Genomic DNA, 14,458 nt, shown 5'->3' with positions numbered 1-14,458 from the left:
CACTTACTTACTTATGTAATATATTTCTCTTGGAGTATATACCATCAACCAGTACTCTCCAGCCACCTCTTCCTATGCTTTTCTTTCAATCTCCAGCTCTAGCCCATCTCCTTGTAGTCAGCCTCGAGGCCTCAGCACCAGATGTTTTTCTTCTCTTCCACTTTTCCTTTTCCCTTGAGGGTTCCAGGTCATTGTTTGATGTGGGCTAGTGGAGTATGCGACCTATCCAGCCCCAGCATATTTTCAAGATTTCTTCATTAGCAGGGAGTTGGAAAGTCTGCTGCCATGGGGCATTGTTGCTGATGGTGTTTGGCCAGCGGATTTGGAGTGTTTTCCTCAGGCAGGTATTAATGAAGGTCTGAACTTTGTTAGTGGTGGTCACTGTTGTCCTCTACGTTTCTGCTCCATAATGAAGGACCGATTTTACGTTGGTGTTAAAAAGTCAAATCTTGCAGCTTAAGGTCCTTGGAGCTCCAGATCTTCTTTGGCTGAATGGAGGCAGCCATTGCTTTGCCGATTCTTGCCTTGATGTCAGCGTCTGTACCACCCAGCTTTGTTATGCAGTCCTATAAATTAAGTAGAACTGTGTATTAGGTCAACATAAACCTCTGGACACAAGCACGTAGTCCATCTATATCTTCAGGAAATGTGACGCTATTCCTCGATAGCTCACAGTGCCCCATCTGAACCCCTCAACGTACCTAAGCATAAACAGATCTACCCTTTCCTTGTCACTTTGCATACCTAAGGTAAGACACAAAAAAGATATGAAAATGTTTTTTCAAACATTTATTGCAGTAATCCTATTTTTGTATTAAAAAAAAGCATGAGCTGCGATTATTAGGCAGATGAAACAAAGCATGGTAATGAGCATTATAAAAATGGTGAAAAAGATAAACAATTCAACCATGTTAGCGTTATTGTGCTGGTACACTTCTATCTGCTGCTACCTACACCATTGAGACCATAGTGGGAGTACCCTGTGCCAGATCATTTGGGATAGCTTAACCCCCATACCTGCTTAAGGAAGGCCAGGGAGTCCATCTGGTGTAGTGCAGGCTATCGTCCATTGCAGGACAGAGGTGAAAGTCAGCAGCTGGGCATCGCGGTCACAGTGCACAGCATTACATGACAATCTCAGCAGAGGTACACCTCTGCAGAATGTACCACAAAGGCAATTTTTATAATGAAACTTCACACTGTGTCAGAGGTGCAGAGCTGATGTGATGAAATCCCTGTGGCTTCAGAGCTGTCTCCAGTGGACAATCATAATGCTTTGTATTCTGTGTGTGGCTAGCCTTGGGCCGGGTGTACAGACTGTATGGCAGCAGTGCTTTCAAACAGTAGGCCTCATGTACAGTGTCTTCACAGTACATTAATGCATGAGTGGTAAAAGGTCACTATCAGAAAAGATGCCAAGCTTAAAATGTGCATTCTAAAATAAAGCCTCTGCATGGGCCATGTCATACTTCACCACAGCTTGCCACTGACACTGCCCAGGTAGGTGAAGGCCTCAACCTCTTCCAGTGCATCACCTGCAAGAGTGACTGCAGTTGTGCTGGCTGTGTTATTCTTCAGAATCTATCATGGTTTTTCCACTTTGAATGTTGTGGCCAAGTTGTGCTGATGTGGCTGCCAAGTTGTCAGTTTTCTCTTGCATCTGAAGATGGGTATGGGAGAGTATGGCCAGGTCAGCTGCAAAGTCCAGCTTGTCTAGCTGCATCCAAGGTGTCCACTGGATCCCATTTCTTCTCCTCGCTGTGGATGTCTTTATGATCCAGTCTATGGGGTGGGAAGAGAAAAGGCAAGAGCAAACAACCCTGGCAGACTCCGGTCCTCACTTGGAAGGATTCCGTGAGTTGTCCTCCAAGAACTGTTTTGCAGGTCATTCCTTCATAAGAGTTCCTGATGATTCTTACAAGCTTATCTGCACACCTTAGTGGTGCAGGAGTTTCCAAAGGGTCTGTCTGTCCACACTGTTGAATTCCTTCTCATAGTCGATGAAGTTGACATAGTGAGTTTTACCAATCCATCTATCATGCAAATTGTTGCAATCTGGCCTATGTAGGATCTATCTTTGTGGAAGCCAACTTGCTGATCTTGGTACTGAACTCCAGCTTGTTTCTTCATTCTTTTCAGGATGACTCTATTAAACAATTTGCCCTAGGGTGATGAAAGAGTTATCCCTCTGTAGTTTGTGCAGTTACTCAGGTCACCTTTCTTGGGGATCTTGATAAGATATCCCTTCTTCCAGTCTAACAGCACCTTTTCCTCTTCCCAGCTCCTTTGAGATATATCGGGTAGAGCATGTCTACTGGTGTTTCCATGTCTGCATTCAGTGCGTGTGGGGTCCTGCCACTTTCTTATTTCTCAAATGTTGATGGCTTTCCATATTTCTTCCTTGGTTAGTCTGCTGCAGTTGATTACCAAGTCTTTGTCAGCTGCCTGTATGTTTGGTGGAGACTGTAGCACAGGCTGGTTCAGCAGTTCCCATAGCGCTCCACCCATTTTCGTTGTTGGCCTACTTTACCGATGAATGTCTTCCCAGCTCAGTCTTTAATAGGTCTTTCTGGCTTGATTATCTGCCGGAGAGTTTCCTTGTTGTGTTTTACAGTTCTTTCAAGTTTCCATGGCTTGCTGCTTCCTGGGCTTCTGTGGCAAGACCATTGATGACTCTTCGCTCGTCACCTCATAAGCTTCTATTTGCTTCATTCTTGTTTTTAACTTTTGCTATTCTACTCTTGTTTGGCTTGTGTTGACTGCAGCTTTCTTTTTCTTTTTCTCTTTGATTTTGCAGAGAGTTTCGTGGAGATCCATTCTTAATGCTGGTGTTTCTTTGGATTCAGTACCTTCTGGCAGGTTGATGTCACTGTTGATCTTCTCCTACTGACTTGTTACTGGGTCTCTGTTGTCCTCTAGTTCTTGCAAGACTTAAAACTTGTTACTGAGGGTGACAGTATTCACTCTGTTTCTGTGCATCTCTTTCTCCATCTTTAGTTGTAGCCTGGTCATGACAAGGTGATTGTCCAATGCCACTTCCACTCCTCTCATCTCTCTCACATCCTGCAGAGACCTCTAGAATTTCTTGGCAATGCAGAGATGGTCAATCTGATTCTCTGTTGAATGGTCTGGTGACACCTACATTGCCATGTGTATTTTCTTGTGTGGAATACAGTACCGCATGGATACTCAAAGCACGGTCGCATGCTTAATGCTTCCCTGAGACCTTTACATGCTGCCCCTTGGGCAACAGGAGCACTGGGCTGCTGTTTACTCAACTCAGCACTAACAATAAGAAAATATTAAATAGACAGGCAATCATTTATTTCAAGCTTAAATGTTGTTAAAGAAATGAAGTAACTAGGGAGTCCTGCGCTTAACTTTAGAAAAGCCTTCATTTTTAAGACATCTTGGAGCAAAAGTGTAAAAATGTGACTGTCTCTTCAAAATTCAAAAGTGTAGTTAACATGCAGAACCTTTTCACTTTAGTACAATTTTTTATATATCAGTGCATAGAGAAGCATTAATTTAAAAGTGATAGTTTTCAAACATGAATTTAGAAACATTAATTCTTCCCCCTACCCTGACAACAACACCAATAGTACATTATGGAGGCAAGTCAGTTGTTATGTGCACTTTTTAGGTGGCTGGGTTCCTATTATACATAAACAACAATTCTGAGACTGTGGGCTTCCAATCCAATCAGAACTCTGTTGGCTGCTGGCGTTGGCATCAGTGCTACTCCCTAAGTATGTGGGGCGATTTCGTGGGCAGTTCTCTTCCTCCTGCCTAGAATACAGCCGCATTTCTCCTGAAGCCAGTCTTTTCTGCCCTGACTGTGTCTGTCCGGTCTCTTCAATGCCAAGCAGGGCAAGGTTGTATTTTTTCATCTCCGCTGCTACTTGCCTGTCTTGTATGTGGTCTTCACATTCCATGTCATGATAGTGGTGGTCTTGGTCGACAGCTGGGGGATCAGCTTTGTGGCTTCCAGGGATCTCTAGCTTTTACCACAAGACACCATAGCTCTCTGTAAAGGAGTTTCCTTTCTCCCCAAGGCTGGAATATCTTTTGGTTGACATTTCTGTAGCTAGGATTGTTTTACATGGTGGGGTAGCTAGAGCTAGTCCCACGCATATCCTTCCTCCTTTAGGAGCTGGGCTTGGGACATGCCATGGCGGAGTTCACCAGCCCTGGTGGAGTTCACATAGTGATTAAGTAAATGGTGTTTCTGATAGGGACTTCTAACCACAGAGACCTGACCGAAACAGGTTTGGCGTTGTGGCAACTGGAGGGTTGAAAGCTGGGTTGTGCGTTGTCCCCGTTGCTCTCTGTCTTGTGGATTCCACATCCACAAATGGATTGGGCCAAGTGGTGTGCTGGTTAAGGCTGTTGGTGATAATGGAACCCCCAACTGCAGCCACGGAGCGGGTGCAATTGTTGATGCGGCTGGAGAATGGGAACAGAGAGGCCCAGAGAGCATGCTGTGGCCCACCTATATTTAAAGTGCTCTAAGGCCAAGTATGCTTTTTTCCCAGAAAGTTGGGAGCCATCATATGGCATGTCCAAGACACCATCTTGGATATCTTCTGGAACACTAGTTGACTGCATCCTTATATGCCTATGTAGGGCTACACTAATGCTGATAGCTCTACCCAGGGAATCAGTGTTTTCAAGTCCACAGCTAATGGGGAATTTGCTACATCACAACTGTACTGCATAGCTTTCAAAATGATGGCCTGGGCTGCCTCCTGGGCCATGGGCAAAACCTGTGCTACTGACTCCACAAAGCATGAGAACAGTGGCCAAGGAGCCAGCTGTCATTCACAGAGCAAAGACCCAAGATTGTTGAGAAAAATATCCTCTTACCAAAAGTTTTTATCCTCTGTGATTCCCTGTTGGGGATAGTGGGAAAAAAGTTCAGATTACCTCACTGGCAGAAACCTCCACCTCAAAGCTGTCAGCTGTATGGTGCTGAGCCAGAAAATCTGGGTTGCCCGGAGCAGGGTGGTGGCACTTAGCTATTAACTGGTAGGCTTGAGCAGGGTTGAGCCCAGGTCCTTAAAAGCATGTTGGGTAGAGCTTCATTGAACAGAAGAAGATGCTCAGATCTTGTTTGGCCCGGCTGAAATACCTAAGTCAAGGTTTTTGTCTTAATTTCCTGAGCAGAAAGTTAGAGGTCAGTCCTAACTAGTCCAGCATCAGGGGAGATTTCCAGACCACTAGTTTCCTGGAGGTCTTCGTACCAGTTGTCCTTTTGGTATGGCTGAGCAATCTCACCCCCAGCATCATAGTCCCCATTATGTATGTCTATGCTGAATAATTCATGGAGAACATGAGCTCTTCTGGAGGGTAGAAGTGCTGTGTCAGAATCAGAAGAGTGGCTTTAATGATTGTGGCTCAGATAAAGGAGTACACAGATTTGGTCAAATTTGGGGAGATGCCTTCTCGGCATCGAACAGCACTATGGGTTTGCAGTCATCATCCATAGTCGATGACACTGGCATCAACGGATCGCGTTCAAGCGTGGGTTGTGGTACCGGGGAGGGAATCTGTACTGAAATCAGTCCAGAGCTCTGAGCAAGTCCAGAGGGCTCAGATGATGCTGAGGCTGACCTGCCGGCGGTAGCTAAGTTTGTGATATCTCTTTGCTCCTTGGGACCCACAGGCATGCCAGAGGAAGCTGATACATACCAAAAAGCTGCAGCTTGACTTTGCAGAAGTCCTCGAATTTGCTGACGTGTCAGAAATGATCCCGGAAATTCAAGTTGACATGGAGCAGGGGTCGAAATCAACTCTGAAGTAGAGCAACGTCTAGAGCGTGACCTGGACGCACTCGCTCCTTCTCTGAATATTGAGAGTGGAGGGACAGAGCCAAGTCCCACTTGGACTGTTTGGATTTACCCAAAGATTTATAATGCAGAGATGATCTGTTGAAGGAGTGGGACCTACCTTTAGACCTCATCCGATATTGGCCTGAGGTTTTGCAGTCCTTCATCACGAAGAGCTTTACTTCTCGGTCTTGAATGGCTTTGAGGTTCATCGATGCACGCTGTAGGCCTTGGAGTCCTGATCTAACCATATGCACCATAGGCAAACCACATATGGGTCTATCACAGGCGTTTGTTTGTGACTTTGCCCACAGGGTTTGATCCCTGTAGATTTGAAAGGTGACATATTCCTTTGCATGCTGTATTTTTGTTTCAGAAATGTGTTGTACAGAGACGATGGGTAGGTCCAGATCTGCATTTGAAAAGTACTGATGTCAGCAGTCATGGGTGGTGCCTATATAAGCCCACACGTGTCACTTCCGACACAGAACAATGTTGATGAAGCCAGCACCACCTGGCACACAGGGCGCTGCTAAAGACTTTACGGATACGCATTGACGACCTAAGGAAATATTCAAAAGGTGAGGAATCTGTGGTTAGTCTTGATCAAAAATAAGGTTTCACAAGTTATGTAACTTGTTCGGTATTACAGGTGGCGATTGGGGGCCTAGTATATCTCCTGGAATTATCCTGCTTCTGCAGTGCGCTGACGTATTTGGATTTCTGACCATTGGTTCTAAGTTTTACTTACTAGGGTTACAGGCCATCTAATGACCCTCATTTTTTGGTAAGCCATTCAAGCTGGTCTTAGTGGCCTATGGATAGAGCAGTAGCCCGTGTAATTTTTCACCAGAAATAATGGTAAAGGAGATTTTGTCATGTATGCTCATATTAATGTAAGTAATTATGTTACATTCATACATGATTTGTCTCAGAATAGATCGAATCTGCTTGTGTCAAAGTAATGGTTTTCCTTCATGGGCTCCACTATTGTCTATGTACCTCTGCATGGTCGTGAGATCCATCATGTGTTTATGTCACATTATGGTGGTGAACAGGCTTAGCACATGGTCTCTACATGAGTCTCAAGACATTATCTGGTATGCTCATAGTCTGCGTAGACCATAACAGTGGGTATCTTGTTTTGAGCTGGATGGTGGAGATTTTGTCAAGCTTCTTCCACGTCACAGAGATGTTGATGATGAATACAGATGACAAGGCAGTGAGACTTTTACTTATCAATAAAGTTAGTTACACCGAATTCAGATCTTCACTATCAGAAGCCTGCATTCTGGTTCTACCATCACTATCTTGGAGGACTTTTTAAATCTGGTGTTGTACAGGAAGAGGAAACAGTATTTTGTTGTTACCAAACTAGAAGTAGTGTAGCCTATCTGTTTTAAAAATAGTTTTTTGACAGTTTGAAGTCAAGAACCTATTACCAGCAGTCACCAGTATCCAGTGTGAGGAGTCTCCCTCAGGGATAAGGAATGCTGACTATTAAAACTTGTACTTTATGTAATGAAAATGACAGCTCTTGAGATGGAAAATAATTTCTTATCATGAAAACCGTGACAGATGAAACTACTTTTAATGTCTTATAGTGTTCCTAGACCTATTTTTTTAACGTTATTATTTTAAAGTTAACAACAATGCAGCGTTTAACCTTGGCACATTGCGCAGTGTGAAGATAAGGGAAAAAACGTCTTAATAGACAAATGTTACCAATCCTCAGATGGCTAACATATAGTGTGAGTACAATAAAATACCATGAGCATATCACACCCCATACACTGAGCACAATTGAAGTCTAATCATCCAAGTCACTAGAATCTTCACTCAACAGAACATCATCCAGGGCTACAAATCTGTCTCCCTGGGCCTTCCATGCGATTGTTGTCTCCCACCCTGTCATCTTTTCTGCTCAGATTCATGTGGAGCTCTGCTGCTAGCATCCATTACGCTACATCTCTATGCCAGTGCTCCAACTCCAGGGCCTGCTAATATTTCCCACTAAACAAAACTGTGGCATAGAGGGTGCCCCTTTTCTCCACCATCCTTACCCACAAGTCTCACTCCCCTTGTCATCCCCAGGCCGAATGAAGAAAATCAGCCCGAGCACCCACAGCGTGGACACACAGCCAACTGGGTCTGAGATATCAGCTGAATGGCCAGGGGTACAATGTAAGTAGGAAGTTATAAAGGATCAGCTTGAACTAGGCATTACTAGAGACAATGTTGGTAAGGCCACAGACATTTGCCCAGTCAGTGTCCCCCTGGGGAGGTCAGCCTCCCAGCTCACCCGGGCTCCAATGGGGCGACTCACAACGTCCGTCAACATTGTGTTTATACTGGTGGTGATCATGTACCAAATCACGCTACAGGTCAGGCATACATGGGTGCCGGAGGGGGAAAAACTCTCACGTTGTGTATTGGAACTGAGTGTGTGAGGGTGTATAAACTAGAAAGTGCACCTCCAACTTCGTGGAGTGCCCTGGGACCGCTATATTATGTGCGGGTGAGATTCCTATTAGTCCAAAGTGTTTCCCAGCAAAAATCAAATATGCCACAGAGGGTCTGAAAAGGGAACTGTCAAATATAGATTGGACATCCCACTTCGCAGTCCAGGGTGAAGCTTAAGCCATAACCCAACGTGACAGTCACTTAACAAAACTGTCATGTACAGAGTCAACAAATAATTCATATTTTACAGTGCATGGAGCCCTAAAACATATACTGATTTATAAGTCAAAGATACCACTCCCATTAAAAAATTCCCAAATAGATAATTTGCTTGGTAACAAAGGTTTGGGGGGGGATTTGTGTGTGTCTTAATGTTGCTCATTTGCACCGAATTATGGTATTTTTGTTGAGTCTATATCCTAGCATGGTTGGATATGAACCTCAACCAAGAATGAAATATGATGAAATAAAAACACAGATCCAATAATAATTGATGTATTATGGTTGATTTAACACAGATGTTGTTATCCATCCCTCAAGAGTCATCATTTTTGATGTTGTCTGAATACACCCACAACTTGAAAGGGTGGTTTTGGGCAGCCCGTGCATTTTCGAGGTAAAAGGTTCCTCCCAGCACTTCCTTGCATTTTCTGTCAGGTTTAGATGGGTCATCTCTGCCCATTCAGGTAAGCCTACTCTTTGCTCCTGGGGGCAAGTTCACACCTCATTCACACCTGTTCAGATGTTTATTACTGGCTGGCCAAAATGGGAGAGAAAAATGCAGATTTAGCTTCCAAGGCCATCAGGTAGGGGAAAAATAACTTTCTAAAAGTTACTTTTCCGTAATATGTAGAAAAATCTGGGCTTTTAATAACTATGAAGGATAGTTGTTTACAATTTTTTTTTGTAGCTATTCCCATTCCCAGATAAGGTATTCGTTTTTAATATTGCATTCCGCCATTTTCTTATGGGAAAAGTAAACATAGGTTTAAAGTGGTAGTTTAGTTACTCTAAGGATATGCTTAAAATTAAACTTATACATGTCCTACTTTTACAAACTATGCACCCTCCTTATTGGCAATAAGGCCTACGTAGGGATGACTTAAATATTTAAAAGGAATGTTGAGACCTTGTGTTGTTTTGACAGGTCAGATTTGCAGTTAAAACTTCCACAGCCAGGCTACTGGTGGCAAGTCTGCAGTCATGTTTATATTGTCATTGTAGTGGTTGGCACAATGAGTGCTACAGACATCTTGTGACATTTAACTTACAGGCCCTGGAAACGCCTTGGTACCACATACCAGTGTATTATAGGTAAGTTAAATATGATAATTATGGGTGTTCCAGTTTAATCATGTTGAAAGGAGGAGCACAAACATGTTACCACTGGTTAGCAGTTGTAAAGTGCACAAGGTTCTATACCCAGCTAATATAGAGTTCATCAGAAAGGCAAAAAAAATAAAACATGGTGACCCTGCTGAATGGGCAATGGTCCAACACTGTGCCCTGTCAGGTGACTGAATATTGCTGATTTTGTATTGACACAGTTATTAGACTAAAGTTGCATGCAACTGCCTGTTGGAAAAGAAGTTTAAGATGATGATTAGGCGACTGAACGCAATGTGGCTCCAATTATGTATGAAAGTGAAAGAAGAAGGATTTTGTATGTATGCATGTGTAAGAAAGATGATAAAAGGAATCTGAGTTACATTGTTTGCTTTGCAGATTGTCCACTATGAAGCAGTGTCTTCCATTGTTCTGTGCAGTGAAAAAATCTGTTTCTAAGACAGTCTTCCTTACCCTCCAGCAGACAACTTTAGGCCATGGAAAATACATTTGTACACTTTACATAATTTAAAAGTATAATTCCCCCCTCCCTGCATAGTGAATTGCAAGCGTGCACTGGTAACCACATTTAAGTGCATATTCTTAAAATAATCTCACACCATTACATGGTCTTTAAGAAAAGGTTGCATGGTCAGAGTTATCCTAAAGACTGCTAAAATGGTAACAGATTTTAGTACCCAAATCAACTACACTATTTTTATACTGAAACAGTATTCCAGTGTCACTTGCTTCTTCTTGTGCAAAGCAATCCGAACATTAAAAGTACCCATGGGTATAAACCATGCACTCACGCCTTGGATATTTTATCCCCAAGAAAGGGCTTTAGGAAAGTTGAATTGCTGCTGTTTGACAGAAAGAAATTAGAGGTACAGGTAGCAGGCTGCAACTCTCAGCAGGAACCTAAGGAGAGGCTCATGTGATACAGTTTTGTGATGTCACATCACACATTTGTACAGCTTTCTGTTCTGCTCCCACCTTTGATATCAGTATTATGCTGGATACCTACAATTTGTTGCACATGTGCTTCACTGTGCCTCCCCTATCAGACTAAGAAAAGTACACTCAGGTAGCTGACAGATGGTGGTTAAGATGTACAGTGCTCCACCTAGAAATTTGAATTCACTCACAAACTTTGCAGTGTGGCACAGTAAGTTGGATGCTTACCGTTTGAAAAAGTAGTGATCTTCATGCCAGGAGCTCATACCATGGGAAGGCTCAGTCATCCTTTCATCCTTAAATTTGTTGGAAACTGAAGTACCTTTAAATTGGGTGCACTGCATAAAAAATAGTATAATTATAATGAAAATGTGCCGGGTGGTGCCCCAGTGCTGCTATGTATAAGCTGATGGCGGGCCCAGTAGGAAAGATAGCAATTTGAGCGTACCTTACGCCTGGGGGCATAAATTATTTGTTCCTGGAGCAAATGCTTGTGCCCCTGCTGCCTATTGCAAAGTGCAGACATACTGACTATGCTATGGTTATGTTCCATTTTATCGCAGTTTTGGTTAGCAGTCACCTTTCATCTCAGCCAGGTTGCAGGGCACTTCACACTGCACAGTTGTGAAGTTTACCCCTAAGGGTTATTTAAATGCACCAAGAAGTATAGACTCACCGCCCGATTCTTGGATGATGCCGTACTACTTGCAAAGCTCACCATCACATGATATTGGAAGGTCTGAGTGCTCTCCCAGGTTTCCATGAGGTGCCCATCAGTAGTGATAAGGGCAGAATCTGAAAGCAAGTCACTATACAGGAGTAAAGTAGGGATTCAAGGAATCACCCCCTATCACAGGGATGGGATGAATTGCTCCACCACGAGCAGCGCTCACCGCACCCTTATCATGGTCGGCATTCTGAGACAGTGTCAGACAGGGGTGGGTTCCTGGTACAATGCCTCCTTCTTCTTTGTGGTTCCTGGCAGTAAGTAGATGAAGAAGTGTCAATCCTGCAGGCAGCATCTTGACTTGTTCTTTAATCCCTACTGCAGTCTTCTCCTTTGCACTTGGTACTTAGGCAGTTTACCAGTACCCACTGGTCAAATCAAAGGTGTTGAAGTTCTTTGCAGCACCTAGCCAATCAACAAGCTCATCCGCTCTTGGGATAGGATGGGGATCAGTCTTTGTTACCTCATTGAGGGCTCAATAGTCTACACAGAACCACAAGTCGGTAGACCTGCTTGGGTACTAAAGACTAGACCAAGGACTGCAAGATCTCTTGTCGATGAACCCCAGGTCCAACATCTTGGCAACACCCCTCTTAATCTGCTCTTAAACCAGGTCTGACATCTGGTATATTCTGCCCTTCACTGGTAGCCTGTCACCTGTGTCTGTGTCATGGACACAGCAGGTGTTAATCCTGGAGTCAGCGAGAAGCGATTGGGAAACCATTCCCCAGTACCTCTAGATACTCTCTCTTCTGCTCAGGCATCTACTCGGGCGAATTGAGCCCCTCACAATGCTATACTTCACATCACTATGCAGCAGGTCAGGGAGAGGCTCACTGTCTTCCTCAACTTCCTTTGCCATAGCAATAACAGTCACTGTAATCCTGCCAGAGGTTCAGCCTTTTCACATGTGGGTTTTCGGTGCCATCTGTGTCCTGAAAGTAGTTAACTTCAGAAATCTTCTGAACTGCTTTGTACGGGCCACACCATTTGTCCTTCAAAGTCCGAATACAAATAGGCTTCAGCATCAACACCTGCAGGCCATCCTGATACCAGTCAACGTAGCTTTCTGATCATACCAGTCCTTTATGAGTGCTGGGCTTGCTTGAAAGTTTTCCCTTACCTGACTCACATTTTGCACCATGAATCTTCTGAGGCCAATCACATAATCCAGCACATCCTTCTGTGGAGACTGTGAGGTTCCTTCCCACTATTCTCTGACTAGAGTGAGCATACCCAACCCTGGGTGTCTATATAAACACACAAACGGACTGAACAGTACCCCCTACAAGAGCCTTGATCTTTATTAACCAATCATAATCAGTTTGATGCACAGTGTGCATCAAACTGTACATTTGTGAGTATTAGACTCGGACCCGAGCAGTCCTAACTTGTTTGAACAGTGGCTCCCGTTTGAACAAGCTAATGTTTGAACGGCAGCTCCTCGCCATTAGGAGTATACCACTTTAGTATTAATAAGTCATCCCAGCAAAGTTATAATTGATTCACCAAAAGAGTAACAACCCTTTCAACAGCAACAGTGGAAAATCCTCTCCAAGTAGAGAAACCCTTTCCAAGATGGTCACCTGGATCTACCGCTCCACGCAACTGGGTACTGCTGTGGCCTACCACTCGTCCAGTCACCAACCTAGATGATCCTCTCAGGGACTACTGAGGTTTTACCTCCTCCGTTTCACCGCATGAGCCTAGAGCTGCCACAGGTTTGGCTTGTTTCATCAGTCACAGTGCACTTCTTAATGTTGTGGAAGACCTTATGACGACCTTCCTTAACCTAGCAAATGTTGCTTAGGTCAGTACCTATAAGTTCCCAACTGGCATTAGCCCCCAACATGTTGTCAACACCCACTGCCACCAGCTCCCCCAGAGTGCCCCTTTCAAAATTCAGTGCAAATGCTTTCAACATCAAATACCTCCTAAATCTTTCCAAACATGCAATGACAAACTTGAAACACAGGACCTTGAGAGACTTCTCAACACCCTTTTTGCAGACCAATACCACTGCCAACTTCACACACAACACTGACCTATGAATCGGTTCCTCACGCAGTTTTCTCCCATCTTCTTTCTTGAACATCCCCTTTGGATTCAAACTCAAATGCTGCTCCCCCTTTGGCCTGTCGGGCAACATTTCTATATCCGTTTACAGCAATAGGAAGATCATGTTCCAAGTCAACAACACAATCCTGGACACAATCGACTTAATTTATCTCACCCTGAGGCCCTCCTATGAACCTCCACGATCCTCCTCTCTGTTCACCCATAACACCCCCAACTACTCTCTTCCCCTTCAGGTCAATCCAGACAACTTCTTTCACCCCGGACTTTACTATAGTCGGTTATGCCACCCACAACCCATAGCTTACTGCCAATTCCAGACCTTGAACATCCCTCCCACAAACCATCTCTGCACCGTTCCTCTACAACCTTCCACAAACTATTATCTCCCACTCCCGCTGTCGTTGCCACCCCTCTTTAATCACCACAGTCGGCCCATGCGTCAGCATCTCCAAATACCAAACACCAACAACCACGCCTCCTTGCACCTCAACCCTACCTAAGTCTGTTCCAGGCAGTTCATCCCAATCCTCCCATGATAAATGAACATAACTAGCCTCTTTTCAGCAAGCTCCTTTCCTCATTGTCACACCTCTGGAATAATGGACATCCTCACATTGGCTCTTTTCCAGCTTAGTGAGTCTTCTCGTCACTCCTATCCTCATCAAACCAATTGTCCCCCCCCAACACCTTTCCAGTATACTGAGAGACAGCCACCTACCCAGACCCAAACGGACACAACCCCCCCTTGACTACTCAGATCTACTCCATCTCCTAAAGAGCTATGCAGCTTCAAATTCCACTACCCCTCCTCCTACCTTCCTGTAGGGGGCTGACAGATTTCTACCATCATCTCTGACCGCATTAAAACTCACACACCATTCCAGTGGACGCTCAACCCCTCTTAAGTTGATTCAAATCCTAACTACCCTCCTGGATCAACCAAGTCAGAAAGACAACAGCTTCTCTCTGAACTGCATGCTTCATAATTGCCGATCTGCAGTCAAACACTGTCTAGACCTATCAGACTCGATCACGACCTATAATCTTTACATTCTGATCCTCACAAAAATGTGGCTCA

General features: G+C 44.2%; 1 protein-coding gene across 2 annotated transcripts in view; it reads left to right on the top strand.

Moving 5' to 3' along the window:
• Window positions 1–14,458, top strand: part of N4BP2 (NEDD4 binding protein 2) — a 1,101,392-nt gene that overhangs the window by 89,962 nt on the left and 996,972 nt on the right. The gene's annotated exons all lie outside the window — the stretch shown is intronic.

This window comes from Pleurodeles waltl, chromosome 1_2 (genome assembly GCF_031143425.1).
Source record: "Pleurodeles waltl isolate 20211129_DDA chromosome 1_2, aPleWal1.hap1.20221129, whole genome shotgun sequence".
NCBI classification, from domain to species: Eukaryota; Metazoa; Chordata; class Amphibia; order Caudata; family Salamandridae; genus Pleurodeles; species Pleurodeles waltl.
This window is presented reverse-complemented; position numbering and strand designations above follow the sequence as displayed.